We start from the raw sequence: 20,648 nt of genomic DNA on the forward strand, positions 1-20,648 counted from the left end.
GTGATGTCGACGCCAAGACGGGTCTATGGTACTAGGTGAGGCCGTTTCGTCACTAAGTTGGTTAGGGGAGCGGTATATAAAAATTGTACGGAAGAAAGCAGAAGGGGAATGATTTGCTTGAAGCGTGAAAGAGACAGACTGATCACGAGTGTGCTTGGGCACAAGCGTATTGTGTTTTGTTTACAAACAAAACACAGTAGACTTCCAAGATGGCTGCCGAGCGGTTTTAGCATATTGGCCCACCTTTGGATATTCTTCTAGGCGCCTTGGTCGACGCGTCTTTAAGATCTTGAAAGCTGTAAGACACGATTAGTGATCCCTGATTTTTGAAATTATTCGTTCATCCACTAATCGAATACTTTTCAGCAGTTTGTTATTCGATACGATTAATCGCCCCAAATAATCGATTAATCGATTAATCGTCATACTGAGAGAAATAATTAGTTAGATTAATATTTCTCATCCAGAAAGCCATCTGGAAACAAAAAAGCGTTCATTCCGCCTGAAAATCAATTATTATCTTTTACGTTCCCCTAAACTCGTAAAAGAAGCTCAATTCGCGTTGACGGCATTGAACTTCGATCACGAGCGCCAGTGACAATGATTGATTTTTAGGATAACACTGCAGTAGCCGTACTTTTATTTTGCTCTGGGCTTGGATCGATTAATCGACGTAAATTATTCGTTCGCTTCGATTATTGGTTGTTCAGTATTCGTTCGATTAATAATCGATATCTGTAGGAAGTATTCGATTAATCGATTAATCGTACGATTATCGGGGATCACTAGACACGATACTCACGCTATATATATGCTGAACAGCATATTCATCACCATCGCAATGCTTTTCACACAGAAAAGATGCCTCATCTTGCGCATACACTGCATACACTGTGTCGTACATATGCTCACACGGAGCAATTGCGCCTATCATGTCCCATTGCTATCTATGTCACTCGGTGACATATCGTATGCACGACACCATCATGCAGGATTACGACACTGTGCTCTGCCTTGCGTTCCACCATTTGGTGTAGGATTGGGCGATATTGGATCGATATTTAGAAGATCGATCTTTTCCTCTCCAGTTTCCGATTTATTGGATCGATTCTTTGTACTCCAAAAAATCGTGAAAATCGATCTGTTCTTTTCGATCTTTCTAATCTTTCTGATCGCTTTTCAGTGAACAAATTGACTTTAATCTCACCAAAAATCACCTGACAATTTTCATAAACATTGGATCCTTTTCAAAGATGTCAATTAGTGGTCGTAAATTTAGGAGAAGCAGTATTGGAAGTTTGGTCATTACAAAACAAGTGGTCACAAGTTACATTTACACTATCACATTCACTAGGCTGACAGTGAGAATTGTTACGAAATTGGATGGTGATATCAGGCCCAACTAAAGCGTTCTTCTCTACCAAGATTTTGGGCCTGATTCTCGAATACACTTCACGGTGGAAACGAAATAAACGGCACGCCATTGAACTACGCTTTACGAGTTAGTGAAGTGTCGAAGATAATAATGAGTTTTCAGGCAGAATGAGCACTTTTCAAATAAAAAATCATTAATGAAAATTAACTTCTTCGTATCAAACTGGTATTCAATGTGAGTGGAAAACTTTGTTTTCTTCGTGTGATATAATGATCTTATGTAAAAATTTCATCTGAAGATAACTTGATATTATAATGATAAGTTGAGTGGGAAACTAATCTCGTATCCAGATGTCGACACCGTACCGTTGTCATTGCGGATACGTTTCATTCCGTTTCCACCGTGAAGTGTATTCGAGAATCAGACCCTTTGACTAAATGCCAGACGTATGGCACGGTTGGATTATATGGGATTATGGTCAGCGGATTTCTGGATGAATATCAGTTGTTGAATTTCTAATGATTATTTTTAATTAATTAGGATCATTGAACCTGATGTGGACATCAATTACAGGTGAAAGAATGATGTCTAGATCTGGCGACAAATCAATAATCTTCTCTGAGTAAATGACAGATGTATGACACGATTGGCTTTTATGGGATCGTTGTCAGCTGAGTTCTGGGTGGTTATTGAATTTCTAATAATACTACCTGACGGCACAAGATGAATGCCCTGTGGCTGTGGCCTTCATACTAAAAAACGAAATGCTTTTGATATTTGAATAGAAATATGAAATTTGTATTCCCTGTTCAAAGAAACGACAGCATTCAAATGGAATAAGCAGATGAATCGAAAAAATCGATTCGGCAAAGATCGATTCTTTGGTACAGATTTAATGAGTGGATCGATCCCTACGTCGTTGGGAAAATCGATTCCGTAAGATCGATTTTTTATAAAGATCGCCCAATCCTAATCCAAACCAGAGATGTGCATTTGAAGGCGGGAAATCAGAAAGTTCCTACGGTAATCCAGTGTTGTTCATGAAAGGGTCGGAACGATGTGTCCAGGTAGTAGGAAGGATCTCGTCATGCACAAAGAGAGTTCAGTAGAATGGATACACCGGGATTTGCGTGGTTACCGCAGCAGAATATCTTCACATTCACGTTGTCAATGCCGGGTAGATTCTACGAAACACCGAATTCTTGGTCTAGTTATGTGGAATGTTACAACACCTTACAGCTCCATGTGTTTGTGGACGCCATATAATAGATCGAGGTCAGCCACGATGTTATCTAGAGGGCTCAGAAGCCAAAGTGGCCCCTATGGAATCCCTATCAATTTCTCGCTTGGAACTGCAAGCTGCCGTAATCGGCAGTCGTCTAAGAGATTCAGTGATCAACAACGCTGTCCATGGCCCGATGACTCATTGTGAGTGATTCCAGCAATTTATTAGCATGGATATAGCAGTTTAATTATATGAGATTCTGGATAAAAGCGCAACAGGCACATCTCAATTAATTCGACCATGTTAAATCAATGCCAGCAGGAGGGAACCACGTGTTTTTTCCTTTCTTTCTTTCTTTGACTTGTAAAGCTTCAGATAAGCGGCGTAAATTATGACGCAAACAAACTTAGCATCAGATAGCGCGCTTGGCGAAGGAAAGGGATTAGGGCAAATAATACAAACGTATACTTGGGACCCTACGCGGGTGGCGTAGAAATAGGTATAGAATTAGAAATTTTATTGTTGGCAATTAGCTGGATGTTTCCCACTTGAACCTTCTTCGTGGGAAGCATGTTTTGATAACACCCAAGGCGAGAGCGCCGTGTAAGCCACCCGAGAGATGATAAAAATATATGTTTAGGTCTCACCCCTTATCGCACGGGAAATGAGCGCGGAGCGCGAAGAAAGAATAGAAACAATCGCGTAAACATGCATATGTTTATTTAGGACCCCACGCGGGTGGCATAGTGGAGTATGGAATACACTTAGAACCACGCGAACAAGTGGAATTAATTTTATACACCCGATAGGCAGGCAGATAACCGTTGCGGTTTCGGTTATCTGAGTAGGAAAAGGAGATCGTTTCTCTCCCTTATAGATCTAGACATGGGTGAGATCCATGTACACATAGTCAGGATTCTTGCTCAGTAAGTTAGTTCAATTTGTTCAACCAACCGAAAAAATAAAACTCAATTCATAAGTTCAAATTGGTTACACGTTTCTTAAAGATTTAATTCGATAAAGTTCAATTTATTCAGTCAACGACAAGGTTCAGTTCAACCTTTGTAGAGTTCAACTAGGTTCTCTATTCCGAAATCGTTGATCAGCGTTGGCAACCATGTGCCACGCACGGAAGTAAGGTAAAATAAAGCAAGAAATCCCAAAACCGTTGTTCACAAGCTTTGCTCGGGCGGGCCATTTTGGACCCGTCGGATCACAAAATTTTGCGTCTACCCTAGTAGGAATTTCTTGTAATATGGGCTTAACCCATTGAAGAGAAGCACGAATCAATAAAGACTGCCAATCTAGAGAGTTCAGGTTCCTTAGATCACACTGGAAGAGACCAAAATAGAAAAATAAAGCTAGGTATCGAAAAGTTCTAATGTCGCTGACGAGGCAACGAAATGGGACAAAGGTCCTAGCTTGGAACCTACCAGCAGATGGTTCAATAGGCCAAAGTTCCTCTACGAGTCGGAAAACCAATGGCCACAACAGAAGACAGATCGATCAGAGACAACGGAAAAGCTTCGAGCAGTCCACGTTCACCGTGAAGTTATACATCAAACTGTGATCGATCTCGAAAAGTTTTTAAAGTGGGAGTGTTCATTGCGAACAGTAGCTTATACGTCTTATTTTATTTTTTTATACGTCTTATCTTATTTTTTTTCGATAGATGTCGTCTTTTAAGGACGGATGATGTCATCCGAACGCAAGGGCGAATTGAATTATCAACAGTAGCAGAATACGACACTTAATTCCTGATTATTTTACCGTCCAATCATCGTGTTTCGGAATTACTGGTGGAGTAGTTTCACCGAATGTTTGGTCACAGCAATGGAGAGTCGGTGGTTGATGAACTAAGGCAGAAGTTCCAGATATTCAGAGTTGAGAGTCTTAGTGCGAAAAGTCAGAAGTAGATGCAATTGATGTGAAGTCAATCATGCCTTACCAAAGGTCCCTCGAATGGTAGTATTACCAGAGAAGCGTGTTCCAGCTATGATCAAACCTTTTTCACACGTTAGTCCCGATTATTTTGGGCCGCCACATATGATCCGTGTCAATACGTGAAGCAATGGGTGGCATTGTATGGCACCCTATGATCATGATCATGAACATATGATCATGCATCTGGAACCTATTGCTTCACTATCCACGGAGTCTTGTAATGTTGCCATCCAACGTTATATAGTACGTCGAGAAGCTCAACCCAAATATTTCCAGACCATGGTACAACCTTAAAAGGTGCTTGCAATGAATTAAAGGATATACATCAAGCGTTAGCGAAAAGTTTTACGAATCTACACTAACATATGGAAAGGGCTAAATATTTTTGGTCATTTTTTTCATATTTTTTTGACGTAGAACTACGTCTTTCAGGAAGGGTGCCAAATCAGAAAACAGGTCACGTTTTCATGAAATAAAGTTAACGTTAATAACTATTTCCACTGTGAACGAATTCTCATGATTTGCATACCAATCGAATCGGAAATTCTCTAAGATTTGTATGATATGCTATACATTACAATTCGCTAATCTCTAAATGGTTTAAATTCATGAAAACTGGAAGAACTTCCTTTTTCCCATACATTTGTTCTGCCGATTTGTGTGCTAACGCTACCCGTATTTCGAATGCTTATAACTCGAACATTTCTTAACAGATCGGAAAGATGTTTGCATCAATTGCTAGGAATTATTTCGACGCGTTTATCACAATTTATAAAATATTATTTTTCATGAGATGAACAATTGAATAACTGTAAAATGTCAAGCGTTATTTAAAAACCACAACTGCCAAGTTTTAATTGGCCCGATTTACGATTTCCCCAACACAGACTTCAGATTCGATGTACCTGTGGAAATCCGCTCTGCAATTATACATGCAAGGGAAATCCGCTTTGTCAAAACATGCAAGTCGGGGGTATTTTTTCCCCACTGAGCTGTGTTTCACTAACACGGACTCCAAAATTATTGTGCCCGGGGAATCCGCTTCGCAAATACGTGCAAGTCGGAGTATTTTTTGGTGTTGAGTACTTTCGTACTCGCTTGTCGTTGTACAGACCGGAATATGTTTCCCTAAAACGTACTTCTAAACTGAGAAGCCTGGGAAAATCGTCATTTCAGACACTAGAGGTGAATGAACTTTCGCGGTTCGAGAACTACGTAAACATGAGATGTGCAAAAATTTCAGAGGCAAATGTAAAATACAATGATCGTTTGACAATCCTTCCGTTTACATATTTCGGTAGTCCTAGGCATCATATCAAACGTAAAAGAACGTTCATCAAATTTATTTGTAACGAAGAACATAATCTATTACAAAAATTTCGATGCATTCTAAAATAATATTCGAAGTGGTAAACAAGTGGATTGCATAATATAATTGCGTAGTTCTACGTCGAAAATATGCGGTCGTGTCCTAGATACAACCCTTTACAATTTTTTTGCTCAAAAATGATAAGTCCTACAAAAATGTGATCTATGGAAGAGTTTGAGGAAAATAATTGAATTTTCAGAAAAAAATACTGAAATTTTTTTTTTTAAATTCTGCAATGAAAAAAATCGATTTAAAAACTAAAAGTTGATTTTCTCAAAATGGTCATCTCAGATTTTGATGAAATGGTAGATAAATTGTAGATAAATATGTGCCCTACAACTCTTCCATACATCACAACTTGTGCATATTTAAGGCAAAAATGTTTTCCTAACAAAAACATTTTAAAGATTTTTTTCTTGAAAATTTCCTATTTTTTTTTTTTGTACGGCTATAGAAAAAATCAATAACAAGTAGAAATGGATTTATGGTGACCCTTGGATGCTAAAGTACAGTTTTCAGCTTGTTTTTGTAGTCAAATACAATATGTTTCAGTCATGTTTCAGAGAACAACGACAGCTCTCCAACAATAGCCATTTTTTGTTTGAAAATTACCAGTCGTGACCGGCAGCAAATATAAAGTGACGGAAAATAAATACGAGGGCCGTTCAAAAAATAAGTTTCAGTGCCTCAGAAATCGCGGAAAAATAAAGTTAGTACAAAAAACAAGGTGATTTTCGTAATCTACATTTTATTTTCTATTTTTCTACATAATCGCCGTAACGCCTGTTTCATCGCCATGTTTCACCGATTAAGAACAAAAGGCCAGGTTTATTGACGAAAGGAGTGTTCCTCATCCACGATAATGCGCGGCCCCATTCTGCTCGCGTAACTCAAGAGCAATTGAAAAAATTCAAATGTACTGTGTTCGAGCATCCTCCTTACTCCCCAGACCTCGCCCCTAGCGACTATCACTTATTCCCAGTGATGAAACAGGCGTTCGGCAGTCAACGATTCGATAACACTGAATAAATTCGTGACGCAGTTACATCGTACTTCAAAAAGTTAGACAAAATCAATATAGGATAGGTGCGGTAGTATTGGTAAATGCATCAGCATTAGCACCATTCTCATAAGTACAATAGTATCAGTTTTGGCACTACTCCATTTGTACTCAGCCAAAACTGATGCATTTTCTAACTATTGCCAACACTACCACACGTATGCATTATCGAACCCCAGACCATTTGATGGAGCTTGTGAAACTTCAATTTCACTATCTAAATCACTGCCAAACAAGTTTCACAAATTCTCATTGTGTTGGATGATACAATGAGAATTTGGATGGGATGGGCATATCCCGGTGAACGTATTTTCTCTATTACTGTATTACTGTTGATGTACACTTGGGGTTGCTAACCCTTTCCCGTACAAACATAGGGCGATAGAACGCTCAGCAGAGTAGTGAAATCACTTGATGTGTGACGTATTAAATAATCCGGGAAGGGGTTAATACCAGCACTGCATTTGCAATCCTTGCAAATCCTGGAGATAACGGTTTGACTTATGTTGCTAAATAATGTCACACTTTTTTTTTTGTTGGAATTTCAATAAACTACACTAACACTTCGTTTTAAATTTCAAATTGTTTTCCCGATAGACTGAACACTTTTTAAACGTATTAAAACTGTGAAAAAAGTGCGCAGAGCGCAAACGCGCTCGTCTGCCTTCCATCGCTGCTCAACCCAATCTCATTATTGATTTTTTCTATAGCTGTACAAAAAAATAGAAAATTTTCAAGAAAAAATCTTGAAAAAGTTTTTGCTAGGAAAACTTTTTTGCTTTAAATATGCACAAGTTGCGATGTATGGAAGAATTGTGGGGCAAATATTTATCTACCATTTATCTGCTATTTCATCAAATTCTGAGATGATCATTTTGAGAAAATCGACTTTTAGTTTTTGAAATCAATTTTTCTCAGTGTAGAATTTCAAAAAAATATTTTTCAGTATTTTTTTCTGAAAATTCTATTATTTTCCTAAAACTCTTCCATAGATCACTTTTTTGTAGGACCATTTTCGAGTAAAAACGTTATGAAAAAATGATCAAAAATATTTAGCCATTTCCATATGTTAGTCTAGATAAATTTTCGGAAAACTAAGTATGCCAAAATGCCTCATTAGGTAAGGTTTTCACGCCCAGAAAGTTTCATTTTGTTCTGAGAGGGCCATACCAACATCTGGCCCTCTTCATTCGTACAAGGAATTTCAATAAACTAGACTAACACATTGTTTTAAATTTTAAATTGTTTTCCCGGTAGACTGAACACTTTTTAAACGTATTAAAACTGTAAAAAAATGCGCAGAGCGCAAACGCGCACGTCTGCCTTCCATCGCTCCTCAACCCGATCTCATTATTGTTTCTTCTATAGCTGTACAAAAAAAATTGAAAATTTTCAAGAAAAAATCTAGAAAAAGTTTTTGTTCTCGAGGTTTCGTTACTTAATGTGACATAGGTGCAGGGATGCCAGGTTTGTCAGGCTTTTGAAGACATTTGACTTACTGTGAAGACATGTGATTTTGTGAAGACATATTGAAGACATTATAAAATATGTGAAGACATTTCAGTATGATAGCTTACGTGGATTTTTGAGATACTATTTCCATGAAATTCTGATTATTGGACAAAAATATCGTCGAAAGAAGTAGAGCTTTTGTCTCAGTGCCATTCGCTCGCTTTTCAACCGTGTCACTCGTATTCCTTTGGGCTTAGTAATCAACGGAAACTTTCGCGTCGGGTCATTTACTTGCTTCGTTCAAGCTTTTCAAGCATAATCCACAAGCATATAGAATGAATTCAACAACAAAGCAACTGTTACTTCAAATTCTGGAGAACTTCCAGTGGTCTGAACACATTTGTCTCTTGGAGACATTAGTTGATTTGCGCTCGAGAATTCAAATGATTGTGACATTGTATTTTTATTATGTTGGGCCAATACTATACAATAGATTAGCTTAGGTCTTTCTATACTATTTGTCCACATTAATTGAAATAAACTTCAAAACCTCAAGGTATGTTTAATGTAATGCGCTGTATAACGACACAAATGAGAATGAACATTGACTAAGCTTTGATAGCTTTGTTCAAAAGTTGGTTATGAATATTAGTTTCCTTCGATAAGATTGTGAAGACATTTGAACACATTTTTTCGTACCATGTGAAGACATTTTAAAACAATCACATGGCATCCCTGCATAGGAGGGAGGGAGGGTAGCCGTGATCGTTACGTAACAAAATTCCATTTGCGCCCCTATCAGCTTGATCAGCTAGTTTCGATTCTGGGATCGAAAGAGGTGTGTTCCCTGAGCCAAAATGACAAAGTACCTTTTGTAATGGGTAGTAAGCAGGTACCGATTAACACTTTCGTCGCCCAATGGAACGTTTCTGAGTTTCTTACGGACCCAACTTGCGGATAAATTATTAGATAAAGTTCAAACTTGGTTTGTAGACAATTTCAACATGATCTAGCAATATTTTCTTAAATTTGAAGACGAGTTGACAACAATAACACATGCCCTGAGATGCCAACCTTCCTGATTTTTCAGAATTTCCCAGACTTTTCGTTACGTTCCCTGGCATCCTGATAAACATTAAATTTTGCCTGATTTTATCCTGACTTTTGCTGATTTTGTACTTTATCTTTTTACTTTATCGGAATGAAATTATCCGTCATAAATATACTTCTAATGCTTTTTTTCTGGATTGATGGATTGTTTGTCATAATAGCCTGCATGAAAATGCTCTCCGATCCGCACTAGTATAATGATTACTCTCCATTTAGTTTATTATCTATGAATTCCAAAGCGATTCGCTTCATCGGAAGTACATTGTCGACATACATTGAAGCATGATGTAGGCGTGAAGGAAAGAAATGTATTCTATCAGATTAGCATGTCCGATAGCAGTATAGCCCAAAAACAGTGTAGAGGCAGGAGAATTAAAATTAAGTTCATAATTTTTATTTTACTAGTGCGTTTATTCCACTTGAAGCATCCATTGTGATGTCCGCTTCACAATGACAGAACACGAAGTTAAACGCTGTCAGCACGACTTGAATGAATGGACATTGAGGATAGTGTTGCGAGATTTTTCTCTCACTCCAGAATCTTATTTCAAGGATGACAGCTTTACAAATGTTTGGTAGATTTTATATGTATGATATATAACTATGCATGATTCAAAAACCATATGAGAGTATATAATATTTGTTCCATCAGGGCATTTCCAAATTACATGTATCTTCGACAAAATAACGCATTAGTTTGAAGTCAGGCTGGAAGGTCCCCCAACTAAACTAACCGGGTATTGCACCTTCAAATTACCACAGGTTCAGGTCCCTGTAAAATTCTTTACAGGAAAAATCATAGACCCTATGGGCACCATGAAAAATCCCCCGAAAAGTTTTCGACGAGGATATAATCATTAATTGAACGCAAATAAATAAAAAAATAATTGCGCATATAAAATAGAATCAATGTATGACGCTATGATGCTTTTGTTTTCCCAAAAGTCGGCACAAGCTTTCCGGACAACCCAATTTAAACAAAAAAAAACAAAACTATCCTGATTTCTCTTGATTTTTATTTTCGTTCTTCCTGATTGATTTTTTTCCCTGCACATGCCAAAGCCGTAATATATGGGTTCCGCTAAAAACTCCAGTACAAACCTTCCGTACTATAAATTAATATAAAGTATAATATAAAAATCATAATATTTTGGTTATAATTTTATTATTTTTCTACGTATCCTAAAGTTACACTTAGGTGCCTCTCCTATCAATTTCATTTTAAAAACCATATTAAATTTGAACGAGGAAAGTGTCACCCATATCTGGGTGACGGGGTGACGAACGTGTTAATGCATTTCGAATATCGCAATAATCTACCGGATCATGATTTTGTAGTGGCTGCTAAACATAAGCATATTTCGGCTGTTACCGCGGGATGCAAAATAAAGCTAGGGCACCTCGGTCATGCTGAAGCAGTTCAATACAATGGTCCAATGTACATTGCAATTCCTTCTGGAAGGCACTGTTCTTCGAACGAATTTTCTCATGGGCTCAATTTTCAAAGTGTGCGCAAACTGCCTGAACTCTAGATTATTCGGTACCAAGGAATAATCAAGCCACTAATCATAATTAATGTGAAAAAGACCAGACGAGAGCTTTCTTTTTAAAAAAGTCATATATATTTTCGATTTATCATTTTAATCAATTGAATCTTGAATCAGTTCCTACCGTCGGATTGCCCCGGGATATCCGAAGACTTATTGCAAGTAGTGAAATGTCGCATTTTTAGCGTTACGTAATTTATGCACGACGGCCTAGACAAAAACTGGCTTGGACAAAGTTGTTACACATGATAGGGCGCTCATTTTCATGTTGTCAAAATCAGGGTGACCAAAATTTTGGATGAAATAATAATAAATCTAACTTTCTTATCTTCATAGATAGAGGTGAACATAGTTCGACAATGTTGTAGCCCCAGTTATATAAAGCAACTTTGTAGAACAAAGCATTTTTCTATCTCTTGAAATAACCGATATAGAGCTTTTCTAAGTTGCTTTGGGGTTATCATGAAAAAAACGTCTTTTTTTGCTCTAACTTTCATATTTAAAATTTTACAAGCAAACTGTCTTCAGAAGACTTTTAGAGCTTACTAATTGCAGAATTTGCCAATATCTCAACTCTTCTCAAAGTTTTTGATAATTCTTCCCCAAAAATACGGTCACTTCATGAAAAATTTCTCTATTGAAAGAAAAATTTTAACGCTTTCGCGTGAGTTCTGTTACAATACTAAAAAATTTATTCAAAAGTTTCACAATATATACATGGTTCCTTAAACTAAGATTGACGAGGAACATCTCCTCTCTCTCTCTTGAAAACCGATAACATATCGGTTTCGTTTAGATCATCTACCTTCCTTGTCCCTTCTTCTAGCGTATGGTAACGTGCAGTCTGAGACGGCTGCACTACCCTAAGAAAATACCTTAAGTTTATAGCACCTCGTCGGTGCGCCTATCTTATTCTTGGATTTCCCCTTTCCATCCTTCGCTCTAAATAACATCCTTTTATTTTATTACACCCTGCTGGTGTATCTGGCTGAGCGCAGCTAGGGATGGAAAAGGGTAATAAAAATGCATCCTAAATGATGCATGCATTAAATTGTTTACCGGACGCTATTTAAATATTCGTCCATTCTGAATTTATGACCGGCAATAATTTCGAACTACAAGCGTTTTCTAGCCTAACAAAACACTTGAGCTCTTACATCTTTTAATTGCCTTACATTGGTCCTTTCTAAACGTTTCTATACCTCGCTTGGAGGTCTTTTCTAAATATAATCTCAAATATTGCTTATCTTATGGATCTGTAACTCGATCCGCGATAAGCCTCAGCTGTCCGTAACATTCCGGACTCCGTAAATCTACTACATAGATTTACTCAATTATAGACAACTATCACGGTTTAAAATAATAGGAATATTTCTTGATTCTTCCTGAACTCTATTTAGCCGTATCATGTCTAATAACGAAGGCGGATCATCATTTCTTCTATTATTTTGTCTATTACTTCTTCTCTTTAATTTTATGTATACGTAAATTCCTACTATTATAATCATTGAAATAACAGTTATGGTACCTCCAAATGTATATACGTGTTTCTTTTTTATAAAATCGTCTTCAGGTATTACTGTATCCTTTATATCTACCTTTTCATATGGATTTCTACTCGAGATAGTTGTATTCAAATTTTCATTTATGTTTGGTTTTTCTAGTACATATGGTAGTTTCTGAATAGGTTTAAAAAATATTCTAGCTTCCCCGTTATGTCCAGATATTTGGGCATAACGAATAGTTTTTTCTGTTAGGATCTTACAATCTGGGAACAGTTCTATGATCGCGTTCTTATAAGGCGGTGACATGGCTACATTATTACAATGGATTATTATCTTGCTAGGGTCGCTCGTTGTGTACAATATAGAGTTGATCTTATTCAATTTTGTTAACATGGTGTATGGTTCTTCCATCATCTTTGTTGAGCATTTTTGTTTTATCGTTTCATGAAGTAATGCTCCAGCTATGCAATCTGGAACTCTGGTTAATTCTGGCTGATTTACCACATAATGACTTTCATTAAGCTTTATTAAATTTCCATCTGGGTAAAAAAATTCATGTTTATTATTAATTGCTATTACATGGTGATCTATTTTTATAACACTTCCATTTTCAGGAATAGGGATTACATTGAATACTTCGAAGTTTTCCTTATTAATAATTACATTTTCCATTATTATATTTACTGTTCCATTTTCAATTTTAATGTTGTATTTAACTGCAAGTGGGTCTCTAAGGATTGAGTATCCTTCTGGTAATTGCTTCTTTATATTTTGAATTGCCTTTTGCATTTCATTTTCGGCTAAAGGGTGAGTCTTAATTATCCTGTATTTTCGAGTTATGCCATCAATCAATTGCAAAGCTAACGTTGTGGTCTCAAAACATTTTCTTGCGAATATATTAGTTCTTTCTTCGGAATACTTTCCCTTCAAAGATAACATTCCTTCATTTAGTCTACGAATTCTTACGCTTAATTCATCTCCCATATTTTTGCTTCTTTGATTCAATAGTCTCATGGTTTGTGAGATATCATGAAGTTTTTGCTCTTCGTGAATACGCAAAGACTGTACTTCGTCTTCCACATCATTACTCCCAAATAACAGGTCTTTCAAAAACCCAAGTATTCCACGACTCCTTTTTGATCGTGATAAAAAATTTATTTCTTGTTTTGCATTGTTACATTGTCGTTCTATCGACATTACAAGTTCTGTCAAAGCGCTGTCTTGAGTTACATTCCCCATGAACTTCAAGGTTCTTTCTAAGTTCGAATGAATAGAGTCTAGCATAGAAATATCGTCGTTAGGAATTAAGTTGGATACAATATTTGTCCTCCAAATTCCTCGCTTTACTATACATGACCCAACATGATCAAACATTAAACCCCCTTCCTCAATAGGCTGGATGTTGACGGCATTTGTCAAATTTACCAGTACTAGAATTGCCATTGCGGTTACGATAGCCTTTTGTATCGTGCCGGTATATGGTCTTATTTTACCTATGACTTTCTTTTTTGTTTGTGGCTTCGGTTTCAATTTTGACGCCAGCTCTTTTACATGCTCGATGTTAACCGTTTTTCTTACTCCCCATTCTTGAGGATTTCGCGGTCCCTTAATTTCCTCTTTACTCCCTGGGGCACTTTTAATTACTCCAACAAAGTTAAGAGGTGGTGAGGAAATAGTGGTATCTTTTGAGCTCTCGATTTCATTGTTCTTACTTACATCTAATACTGCTAATTTTACAGCTGGTCTAGTAATTTCACCTTTAATTGTTTCCACGGTAGCGGATCTAACTTGCCCATCCATATTAGTTGTTGTTCTTATCACCTTGCCCTTATGCCATTTACCTTTCTTTTCTTCATCGGCAAAAACCACGATATCCCCTACCTTTATAGGTTTAGTCTTCTCCAACCATTTATTTCTTTTAGTTAGGGTTGGGAGGTATTCTTTTATCCACCGATTCCAATATCCCTTAACAATTGATTGCGCTCTTTTCCAGTGTTGACGAGTTGCTTCTGCTTTGGAAACGTCGTCGATCGTAATGACAGCTTCACCAGCGCAACCTAACAGAAAGTGATTAGGAGTTAAAACCTCATCGTCTTCTGTATCTAAAGGAATATGCGTTAACGGGCGATTGTTAATGAGGAATTCAACTTCGGTTAGTATGGTTCTAAGTTCATACTCTGGTATGGTTTCTTGTTTTTGAGGTAAAAGGCTTTTAACTTCTCTCACCATTCTTTCCCATACTCCACCGAAATGCGGTGAAGCGGGAGGATTAAAATGCCATTTGACTCCGTCGTCTGATAGCCTTCTAAGAATTTTCTCAAATTCGTTTCTTGCTCCAATGAAATTAGTTCCATTGTCGCTGAACAACTCTTGCACTTTACCTCTACGATATTGTAAATTTCGGAAACATATAATAAAAGAGTCTGAGCTCATATCTTGTGCTAATTCGAGATGTACTGCTCTTGTTGTCATACAAGTAAACAAACATCCCCAACGTTTTTCAGTGCGTCTTCCAATAGACACGCCATAAGGGCCGAAATAATCTGTGCCTGTATACGTGAATGGCTTACAATATGGTGTAGTTCTAGAACGTGGTAGGGCTGCCATCATTGGAGGAATTGGCTCCGCAGACATATTTTTACAAAATTGGCACTTCCTTCTAACTGTCTTAATAGCAACTCTGATGTTTGTTATCCAGAATTTTTGTCGCACTGCCGCTATGGCAGTCTCCAGGTTTTTATGTCGATATTTTTCGTGATAATGACGTAATATCAAAGTGCTCACATAATGCTTGTAGGACAGAATGATAGGTGTTCTGGCTGAAGTTGGTAAACAGTTAGCGTTCTCAATACGTCCCTTTGATCTCATTATTCCATCCGTGCAAATTTCCGGGCTAAGTGCTCGAATTTCACTTCCCTTATGAATTTTCATTTTATTTTGTAAGAGTTCCATTTCTTTGGGATATGACTCCCATTGAGCCTTATATATTAAAACGAGCTCAGCATAATCCAGGTCCTCCTTGTCAATATTTTTATTGAAGCTTTGGTTCCTGCATTTTGATTTCAGCCAATCGATATATTTGAATGCAATTGCAACAGAACGCTTCAATCTCACAAAATCCGAACACCAATTTATGTGAATGCTTTTCAGACCACTAAACTCTTTCGATTGAATAGTGTGCAGTGGTCTTAATTCTTCGTCAGTGTCGCTTCTCTGAACTTCATTTGGCCAGTTTTCTTCATTATCATATAAGAACTGTGGGCCTGTAAACCAGATTGAATTACTATTTGATAATTTCGTAGCTTCATCCGCTGGATTATTCCTACTATTCACCCATTTCCACTGGTTTACGTATGTGGTTTCTAATATTTCTCCTATCCGTAAGGCAACAAACTGTTTGTACTTGCGTGGTTCTGAACGAATCCATGCTAATACAGTTTTGGAATCTGACCAAAATACTACTCTATCTATTGATAGACGTAGCTCGTTTTTTACTGTCTTAGCCAATCTGCTTCCTAATACAGCGGCTTGTAATTCGAGTCGTGGTATGGAAAGCATTTTAGTTGGTGCGACTCTTGCCTTGGCAGCCACGATATTGACATCAATGTGTGACTCATATACACTCCTTAAGTATACCGCTGCTGCATAAGCATTCTCAGATGCATCAACGAAGACATGTAGTTCTCGTTCTTTTGGGTGAGAAGAATTGGCATATGAACGTGGTATTCTTATTGCTCTTGCTTCTTCCAGTTTTGTGTGCCAGTTCTCCCATTTTTTCTTTAGTGCTGGGTTTAATTGTTCATCCCATGTTATTCCACTTTTCCAGAGCTCCTGCATTAGAATTCGAGATTGAATTGTTATATGTGATAATAAACCAAGTGGATCGTAAACACTCATGCTTTGTGAAAGCAGTTTTCGTTTCGTAAACTCCTGTGTAACAGGAATATCCACCTTGTAGCGAATAAAATCCTTTTTTGTATCCCAATACACTCCGAGTACTTTTTCATATGATTCCTCAAATTTTCCTAATAAGTCTTCTTTAACTTCCGTTCTATTTTCTTCCGGGATTTGTCCCAATAGCTCATTACTGTTGGATATAAAATTTCTGATATTGAAGTGCCCATATTTGTGAATGGTAATAACTTCGTTCACAATTTTTGAGGCATTTTCTAAATCGTCGAAACTATCTAGGTAGTCATCCACGTAATGGTTGTTTTGAATGGCCTCTACTGCCTGAAGATGACTTTCTCTGAATTTCTCAGCATTTGTGTTTTTAACAAACTGTGCGCATGCGGGCGAGCAGGTAGCTCCAAAGGTCATCACTTGCATCACATACACGTCGGGATCTTCGTCAAAGTTTTCCCTAAATAAAAACCTTTGGGCATTTTGATCTTCCTTTCTTATTTTAACTTGATGAAACATTTCTTTGATGTCTCCAGTTATCGCAAATTTTCCTTCTCTAAATCGTATTAACACTCCAAATAGCGACGTCGTTGCATCCGGGCCTTGTAATAAATTCGTGTTTAGGGACTCTCCCTTAACCTTAGCAGCGGCATCAAAAACAAGCCGTGGCTTTATGGGCTGTTTATTTAGGTTCACAACTGTAAAGTGCGGTAAGTAAAATATTTTTGGATCACGTTGCTGCTGTTCTGTGGGAGTGAGTTTTCTAGCGTATCCCTTGGTTTCATATTCCTTTATTTTCTCAACATACCATTTACGTAGACATTGATTTTTACGCATTTTTGATTCTTGACCACGTAGTCTGTTCATGGCTGATTGATAGCTATGCGGAAATTGTACATCCTCCTGTTTCCAAAGCAGCCCAATTTCATAACTTCCTTCTTCATATTTCAAAGTGGAATTCATGATATCAATCGATCTTTTTTCATCGTTAGACATCAAGGTTTTTACAGGTACTTTTATCCCGAAATCTTCTAGGCTAAAATAATTTTCCATCATTTTATTGAAATAATCTGATGAATCAATTTCGTCGTTCATCAGCACGTGTCCTTTCAATTTTTTATGTTCGTTAGTTTGCCCGAACAAAACCCATCCGAGTTTAGTGTTCTGTGCGACTGGTTCATTAAATTTACCTGATCGCGTCTCCCTACCGCTTATCAAAAACGAATGCGGTAAACCTAACAGTATTTTTGGCATAGCATTTTCATATCCTTCGAGAGTTATATCTTCTAAGTGATTGTATTCTCGTCGTAATTCATGAATATTCATTGACTGTGAGGGAAGAGATAATTCCGACACAGTCCTCAAATTATGTATGTTATAACGTTGATTATTGCATCCTTGTATACTTAGGGAAATTTCTTCACTATCTAGTTCTTGCTGAGTTTCGCCATTAGTCCAAACCAGCGTTAAGGGGTTGTTACGCCCTTGTGTTCCAAGTTTATTTTTAATATCAGCGTGAATCAAACTTACTGATGACCCAGGGTCTAAAAATGCGAAAGTTTTAATTTCCTTTTTTCCGCAGCCCAATGTAACTGGAAGGATTTGATACAGTATTTTGTTCTCTTTATTTACATGACAATTAACGCTTTCTGTATTATTAAGGTTAGCATCTCTCTGAGTTGCTCTATGCAGTAATGCGTGGTGTCTAAGTTTGCATCCATCGATTCCACAAGGCTTTGCGATCCTGCAATCTTTTGCCATGTGGTTTGTATAATTACAACATGCTAAACATAGCCTGTGTTTAAAAATAAAATCACTCCTTTGTTGAACGTTCATATTTTTAAAAATTGAACATTCTGATGTCTTATGCTCGTTTCGGCATGCGAAACACTTTGGTAGGCGCTTCGGCCTATATTTTTGTTCCTTTACAGCATGTGTATTCAGATATCCGTTCTTATGAGGTTTTTCTTTCCTCTCCGACTGTAGCATCGTGGCCAACTCTTCTTGAGGTTTTAACCAATTATAAAGGTCCTCTAGCGTCGGTATAAATGGATCAATTATATCTCTTGTTTTCTTTGTATCAGCTACAAACTTGATCCATTGATGATGCAAGTCGTTTGGAAGTTTTAAAACTAAATCACGAATCAATCTAGGATCATTGAGATATTCATCGTGTTTTAGTATTTTTATATTTGTCACGAAACAATCAAGCGATGTTACAAAATCAATCATTGTTTGGGGTGATCCAAAATGTGGATTCCTCGCATTTAGCATTTCCTTCAATAAATTCGAATAAATGGTTTCGGGATTTCCGAACCGTAGATTTAGTTTTTCCATTATTTTTGGAACATTAGCTTTATCGATTAAAAGAGCGCTCACTAATTTCAGCGCGTCTCCTTTGAGATATTTCTGTAAACGATTTATATTTTCTAAATCGGAAAAGTTTCCTTGAAGGGTAGTTTCTTCGAACGTTATTTTAAATCTAGGCCATATCTTATATGACCCATCAAAATAGGGGAGGTCTAAGAGAGATTGCCGGTGTAACAGTCTATTTGAATCAGGGGTTTCTTCTCTACCCTCGTTCTTAATTTTAAGAGTTTCTACTAGAGCCCGCATAGATTCTCTATGGATATTCATCATCTCTTCTATTGGTGTTGGTTGTGTTTTTTGAAGTCTTAACAATTCGTTCTCTATGGTCTTGCATTTGGGGCATATCCATCTTTCTGTTTGTTTAGGTTTTTTATTTAGGCCTGCGCATGTCAAATGGAACCATCGGTCACATTCATCGCACGCGACTAAATCGTCCCTAGAATCAGGCTCATTGCACAAGCGGCAATTGCCATTCTTATTCCTAATGAATTGATAAGACATGACTAAACTAAAATGGAAAAATCACACCTTTTTTGTTGATCCGGTCCTATCTCCGTCTTTCCGTGTTGGTGCTTGGGCGATTCTCTCCTTGTCCTGGGAGGCCTTCTGGCTCGGATGTTGTTGTCACCTCTGGTGGTGCTACTGCTGGTGCTGCTGCGTCTACTGCTGCTTAAGGTTTTTGCTGGTTAATTCACTTATATTTGTCTCCGTTTGAAAGGAACACTTTTGGCATCCACTGCCGGTTTCTTAATCAATTCACAATGTTTATTTCGGTTGAAAGAAACACTTTTGGCATCCACTGCCGATTGAAGAGTTCGCAAATTATCTTTGAAAAAGACTTTTTATTCGCGATTAACACTGTTGGCATCCACTGCCGATAAATTTTCGCGAATTATCACTTCTCGCATCCACTGCTGAGAAGAGTTCGCGAGTTAACTTTGAAAAAGACTTTTTATTCGCGATTAACACTGTTGGCATCCACTGCCGATAAATTTTCGCGAATTATCACTTCTCGCATCCACTGCCGAGAAGAGTTTCACTTTTGGCATCCACTGCTATTTGAAGAGTTCGCGAATTAACTTTGAAAAAGACTTTTTATTCGCGATTAACACTGTTGGCATCCACTGCCGATAAATTTTCGCGAATTATCACTTCTCTCATCCACTGCCGAGAAGAGTTTCACTTTTGGCATCCACTGCTATTTGAAGAGTTCGCGAATTAACTTTGAAAAAGACTTTTTATTCGCGATTAACACTGTTGGCATCCACTGCCGATGAATAGTTCGCGAATTAACTTTGAAAAAGACTTTTTATTCGCGATTAACACTGTTGGCATCCACTGCCGATAAATTTTCGCGAATTATCACTTCTCGCATCCACTGTCGAGAAGAGTTCGCGAGTTTCACTTTTTTCCACTTTGGAAATCTTCACTGCTCCTCTCTGGAGCCACCATGAAAAATTTCTCTATTGAAAGAAAAATTTTAACGCTTTCGCGTGAGTTCTGTTACAATACTAAAAAATTTATTCAAAAGTTTCACAATATATACATGGTTCCTTAAACTAAGATTGACGAGGAACATCTCCTCTCTCTCTCTTGAAAACCGATAACATATCGGTTTCGTTTAGATCATCTACCTTCCTTGTCCCTTCTTCTAGCGTATGGTAACGTGCAGTCTGAGACGGCTGCACTACCCTAAGAAAATACCTTAAGTTTATAGCACCTCGTCGGTGCGCCTATCTTATTCTTGGATTTCCCCTTTCCATCCTTCGCTCTAAATAACATCCTTTT

The 20,648-nt window shown here is 37.5% G+C and overlaps 1 protein-coding gene across 1 annotated transcript in view; it reads right to left on the reverse strand.

The window, feature by feature from the left end:
- Positions 1 to 20,648, reverse strand: part of LOC129777461 (ubiquitin carboxyl-terminal hydrolase 20) — a 35,934-nt gene that overhangs the window by 13,109 nt on the left and 2,177 nt on the right. The window lies entirely within an intron of this gene.

The sequence above is a fragment of the Toxorhynchites rutilus genome, chromosome 3 (genome assembly GCF_029784135.1).
Source record: "Toxorhynchites rutilus septentrionalis strain SRP chromosome 3, ASM2978413v1, whole genome shotgun sequence".
In the NCBI taxonomy this organism is placed as follows: domain Eukaryota; kingdom Metazoa; phylum Arthropoda; class Insecta; order Diptera; family Culicidae; genus Toxorhynchites; species Toxorhynchites rutilus.